This window comes from Pipra filicauda, unplaced genomic scaffold (genome assembly GCF_003945595.2).
Source record: "Pipra filicauda isolate LSUMZ 115617 unplaced genomic scaffold, ASM394559v2 scaffold248_size1969534_pilon, whole genome shotgun sequence".
Lineage (NCBI taxonomy): Eukaryota > Metazoa > Chordata > Aves > Passeriformes > Pipridae > Pipra > Pipra filicauda.
The window spans coordinates 403,384-410,034 of record NW_024104363.1 but is presented as its reverse complement, the minus strand read 5'-3'; positions in this window follow the sequence as shown (position 1 = coordinate 410,034).

Sequence of the window (6,651 nt, the reverse complement as noted above, 5' to 3'; positions counted from 1 at the left end):
TTGGAGGGAAAATCTGAGGGACAAAGGGGAATAACATTAGGGTACATTAAACTTAGTATGACATCAATGATAAACTGGGGAATAACAGTCAGTCCAGTAAGATATCAGTCCATTCAAGCTCCATAAATGTCTCTCCATGCTTGAAATCTTTCCCAATCGGATTTCTTATTCTCCTCAATGTGCCTTTGGGACAGCCCTTGGGGGAGATTTTAGTGGTTGTCCTCAGGCTTGCAAAGACAGGCAAGTGTCACCTTGAGCTCTGTGTAAGAAGCTGCACACAGGACAAATTCATAAGGTCCTTTACTAAGTATTTTTTTGATTTTAATGTTTTCAGTCATGTAACCACTAAATATTCTAATAATTAGTATTGTCTTGGTAATGAATAATCTAGGATGTTCTTGCTTTATAAGAATTTGTTCTCTTAAATCTCCATTTTGTGCATACATATACATGAGTTACTACACACACATAAGTTACCACAAAAATTTCAGCTGAGATCCCCAGCAACCAAAAAGCATTAAAAAGACCACTGAATTCATGTGCAAGCTCTTCTTAAAACCCACCAGTTTTAAAGATCACATAGCCCTGACAGTCAATTGAGTTTTTATTTCTCTTTCTTTAGTTTACCTGTTTTTCTTTCTGTTTTCCTATTCTGGCATCAAAATCCCGTTACCTGCTTATTACAGATACATTGTGTCATTTGGACATTGAAAATTATATTAGTGCAAATTTGGGCCCATGCAAAGGAAGCACCAATTGAGGGTACAGTCCAGCTCTCCCTGTAATTGCTGTATCATGTGGTAAGAGATTGTGCAATGCCCTGTGCAACAAATCTGCTACTAGTACAACTGCATTGGAGTGCATATTCTCCTTCACTCACAGATGCCTTTGTTTCTTTTTCCAGAGCCAAGACATGGGTAGTAAATGGGCTGCACCATCTTGGGGGTTGGGACTTCTCTTAAAGAAGAAGGAGAGGAGCATACTTCTGCCTTGGTCACAAAAAACACAGGTTTGCATGCTCATATCCCCAGAAAAGATGGTGTCCTGTTAGCGAAAGATGGAGGAATAGGACAAGGGCATCTGAGGTTTGAGGGGTCCTATATGCTGTGATTCTCTGAAATGGTAAAGAAGCCCATAAGAACAGCAGATTCAGACAACTTTGGAGTGTGTGATATTTTTCCAGGGAGTCGTTTTATTTATCTTTTTTGTAGCAGAAATCCCTGGGTGAGCCAAACCCATTCTGGACTATCCGATCTTTAATCTCATTAACTCCAGCCTTTCTCCAGCTGCATCAAAGAGGACTGAATTCAACAACAAAAAGCATTAGGCCCTCAGCGTCTTATTGTGCTCTACTGCACAGAAGAGACTTAGATATGCACCCTGCACCATTACACCCATACCAGTGGGAATACTCTCAATAGGCTTTAATACATTTTCAAATGTTAATTCTCAAATTAAATATCAAAGTATTAAACATGAAATGAATAATTAAATAGGTTCTAGTGTTTTAACAGAACAAGCCCATATAGACAAACAGCATACCAAACTAGAAAATATTCAGACACAGGTGGTCTCCTTTACAGATTTTTGTCAGATTTCGCTGTTAATCTAGGTAGAACAGCCTTGAAGAATGAGCCATGCAATTCTGCCTTTAAACTCCTATATGGTATTGGAAACAAATTTGCCTGTTTCCCATCTTAAGTTGGTGTCTGTCTCATTTGTACACACAACAAGCTCTTCAAAGTACAAGTACTCTTACTGTGACTCGAAAAAAGTAGTCTCTGCCTATGAGATATAAGTATCTCATAGATCCAGGAAAAGTGAAGGATGGATAGCCAAGCCCATAATTTAATGTTAGATGATCTTTGGTTGTATGATTTCTTGCCACATTACAGTTGGATAGCAGAAAAGTATATGACATGCCAAACCTGCTGGAGATGTGCTCTCCGCAAGAAAAACTTTTCTCATATGAGTTACAGAGATACCAACAGGAATTTATAAGCACACAATTCCACCCATCACAAATATATGTTGGGATTGCCAGCATAGTGTGACCTGCCACACAGAAAATGCTTAAGGACAGGGTGCACAGTAGCCTCAAAGTTAGTAAATTTGCAGAGAAAATTAAATTGTGTAAGGTTTAGATGAAGAGCCCATAAACACAAAACAGTACTAATACATTCCAGCTGGTCTGAGAATGCAGGCTGAATGCACGCAATAACAGGATAATTTTATTTTGAGATAAATTTCACTCCAGCTTTTACCACAGATTTATGTGGGTTTGGCATATATGTTCCTAACTGTACTTTTAACTTCAAAAGTGGATAATGATCAATTATAGAATCCTATACTGCTGTGGGGAGGCAGGGACAAAGGGTTGGGGACAATGTACTGAGCAGTCCTGGCTTCAGCAGCCAGCATCAATGGCAGTCACAAGCACTGTGCTCTGCCTCTGTGGACTGAACCTGTGACATAGAAAAGACTAGTGAAAAAGTCCACAAGCCCGTGGATCTTTATTAACATGGAGCTTATGTAAATTGCACATTAAATAGGTTACAATACTTCCACTTGGCAAGAAGAGAGCCAACCATCTGGACTGATGTGATTAGCAATGTTCATTCTAATATTCTTTGACTAAAAAGCACAGAGTTTTCTGGAAACAGATATACATGAGGAAAAAAATGGAGGATTTCTTTAAGCTGTATTAATATTGGAAGTTGTGCTGTGTAATTCCAATTCATTTGGGTAATGAGGTGTACTAATTTTTAGACTCAATCTAGTTTAGACACACAGCATGCATATGCCCTGTAATAGGAGTGTTTATTAATTATATTTAATTGTCATCATTTTTCCTAATGATAGTTGTGTTCACCCCTGTTCATTTTTGTTTCTGAAATGGCGATTAGTGAGAACAGGGGACATGGATGAATAGGTAGCTGGAACTAAGGAATTATGGGTATCTGCAGGAGAAAAATCAGCCCTTAGCAATCCAGCCGTCAATACAGTCATCCGGGGCCATCATGCTCCAGTGATTGGGAAAGGAAAGCTTGTCCAAACCCATTGTTGCTCTCCTGGTGGCAAGCAGGCCAGTCATACGGACAAGCTGAGTGCCTTTCATATATGGATGTCTGTACCATGAGCACAGGCTTAATTGGAATTTTTCAATTAGCTGATTGAACATTTTTATGGGGTTAAGTAGTGACAACCTCCACAGCACTTACAGGAGGGGCATTACAGCTTACAGGCCTTAAAAATGCCACCAGTAGGTGGAGAACAAGTGACATGAATCATGTACACATGAGCACACATGCACTCGATCTTGGCACGTTGCTGTAACATGCAGAGTTGCATTTTGTCACCAGGATACCAATCCCATAGTCCTTTCCAGTTGCAACAGAAACATCACCAAGTGCCATGATGACTCTTCATGAGATTGTAGCTTGTATGTTTGCAAAAGCTGTGTTAGAGCCATGATGTAGCCTCCACACATGCTAATGCCCATCTGCAGTGGTTGTATATGTAAGTGTTCTTCAGCTTCTCTGAAGGTACACCATGTATGTTATGCCCAAGTTCAAGACAGGAAAAGGAGGAGAGCTGACGAATACTCTGTGCATCTAATACATCTTTGCACGTTCACTTGCATTTTCTGTTATATCATGATATAGTGAGAAATACTTCCCAATTTCATGAGATAAAACTGTGGTAGAGGGCAGATGTGAGGGCTCTTTGTTGAAGCCCTCTCTTTCTTAGGGCTGGACTTCATAAATTCAATACATACGTGAATACAATGATGAACAATTTAATTGCACAATAAGCTATGGGAGAAAACTGTCTTGAAATCCATCTAGTTCTGTTTACTTTTTTTGAAGTAGCAAACATTTTCCTGTCAGAATAACTGACACAGGCCACATCAAGACCTCTCCAATTCTGAGCCCACACAAAGTCCCTATTTTTCATTTTCTTTTCTTTTTTTTTTTTTTTTTCAACCCTGTGTTTCTGGGAGATTAAGCCCATTAAAAGGAGAAGTGCTGTAGACTACTTTCATTTTGTGTAAGGCTGGGTATTGTTTCCTGTTCTTCCGTCCTGTGGTAAAATGCAGTAACCATGACCATCTTGGACTGCATATTTCTATGTTGCAATTCATTCCCCTTTTGCTTTCTGAGTGTCTTCTATGACAGTGGAAAAAGTGCTGCATCTTGTGGTGCTGCAGCTTTTCTTCATAAGGCCTTCTTCCTGAGAGAAATTCCTGGGCCTTCCAGGAATGTATGTATATACAAAATATGTCATATCTGAAGACTAATAACTGGAACATGTCGGGTAGATTGATAAATAATTTTTAGTGAAAAGATATCTTTTACTGCAAAGATTTCAAAAGGGTTTGAAAAGTGACACATCCTTCTGACACAATGTGACACAGTATCTGTCCATCAGCATGTTCAGTCAGACCCACCAGCCAGGACAAAGGACCACTTGTGCCAGCATGGAATAATTCTATCTTCCTCTCTAGATCAGTGCTTGCATTTCTCTTGCCAACCTTAACTAGATACACAGCATTTTTCAACTGTTCCACAAATACTTTGAATCAGAAAGATGCTGGGTTGGAGGGGAATGAGCAATCGAATTTTGGCAATTGAAATATACTCCCATCTTTGTTCCTCAGTCAGCAACATCCTGTTAACTGTAGTCATGATGACTTGTTTCACATTCCAGTTGGGATGTCTAGTCCCTTCGTTACAGGCTTTTGCTGGAGTCTGAGACCACATGCCTCGTCATATGCAATTGGGAAGCTGTCACATATATCACCCAACAAAAGCATGGTGCCCCTGGGAGAGCTCCAGAAACACTGTACAGCCATGCTACCAAAAGCCTGCAGCACACTCCTGAAAGAACAGCTCCACATTTCAGGAAGTAACAGATTACAGAATGATTCTTCCATTAAGATTTATGCTTAAAATAGAGGAGCCGCAACCCCGCACATTGGCAGTTTTCATCAGCTGATTAAGCATGACAGATGAAGCAGACTTCTGACCTCTCTGAGGGGAAAAGGGGAAAAAAAAAGAAAAAAGAAATGGCCTCTTTTTCACCTCCATATTCAATTGTGCATTTCCTCAAACAAATAAAAAGACACTCTTGCAGCCGAATCAAAAGGCCACACAGTTAGCCATGGCCACCTGAAATTGTTCAATCAAGAAGGAAGATGATATTTTGTGATTTGTCTGTTCATTGCTCCTGGGGTGGGCCATTGCTCCTAAGTGAAGAATAATAACTGTCAATTATATTCAGATCATGGAAAGGGCCCTGGCATTCTTAGGCAACCTGTTATTAAATTGTTAGCTTTCCGATGTCTACCTTATTACTTTAAACACACATACCAGACTGACTTTAAATATACACACTAAATCCAGTAATAAATCTTTCCTAACCCTAGGAACTTAATTTACTGAGAGCAATCAAAAACTTAGGATGTATGCTCAGCCTTTAACTTTTAATTATTTTTTTTTCAACTTTGTGAAGAGTTCTGCATATGCAAGTTGCTTTCAGCAAAGTACCCTACAAAATTGCTTTGTTGTGGAAGTCTCCCGGATCAAGGTATGATTTTTTAGAGGACAGGAACTAATATCTGGGGAGAAGAAATTGTTCTTATTTCTTAAAAAATATTAAAAAAATGTATTGATAACATGGAATAAATATGTTACATATATACTCTTTTAAATTTTTTTGTCTACAATAGCATTTAAAGAGTTGGATAGAGGTTGGTTTACTTGTGACAGCACATGTAGCATAGCTCATTATTTCTGAATTTGCCTTCATTTCTTAGCATAATTTAGTCATAATCCTGTTATTTAAATTTTGCTAAATAGGTTAGTTGATATTAGATTCCTTTTTTACAAGCTATACTCTGGTTGAAGGAGAAATTAATTCAGGGATGTCTTATGTCCAAAGTTAGGAAGTAAGTTACTCTAGACTATTACGGCAGTTTCTTCAGAGTTTGCAATATAAAAATCTATGAATTTCTTACATTTAGAGAAGCAGTATTTAATTAGAATTATATATTACTCATTAATTAGAGCTATATATTACTGCAAAGTGAAATAATAATCTACATTACAGCCTTCCTGATTTTATACTTGAAAAATTACTAAATGTTAAAAAAGAGATTGCAATCTTTGTCAGGTTACCTTCTTCCTTACTTGCATGCAGCAGAGCAATCTGCATACTGTTTCTGATTTTTGTGTGGATTCAAAGGTGTTTTGTAAAAGACTGATGATATGGTATGCCTTCTGAGATTTTGCTTGAAATGAAAATAAAAAGGAAAAATATTGTTGCTTAGATTAAAAATGCTCACTTTTATAGGTTTCCTAATCCTTTGTGAACTCAATAGCCTAAATCCAGCTCTGTGAAAACTTTTGAGTTCACCAGCTTGTTCTTAGGCAGGAGCAGCTTCTTCGGTGGAAAGTACCCATCAAGTTCGTTGATCACCCTGGGGGAGATGTAAACCCTCAGAAAGAGGAAAACTGCTCACAGAAAATTTTGACAACAGAAGGCAGAAACTTTGATTCAAATTTTGAAGTCCTAGGGAACTGGCATAGAATGAAGCAGGAAAGCAACATGTTCACACTGGCTCATGAATTCCCAATTCCCAATTCCTTT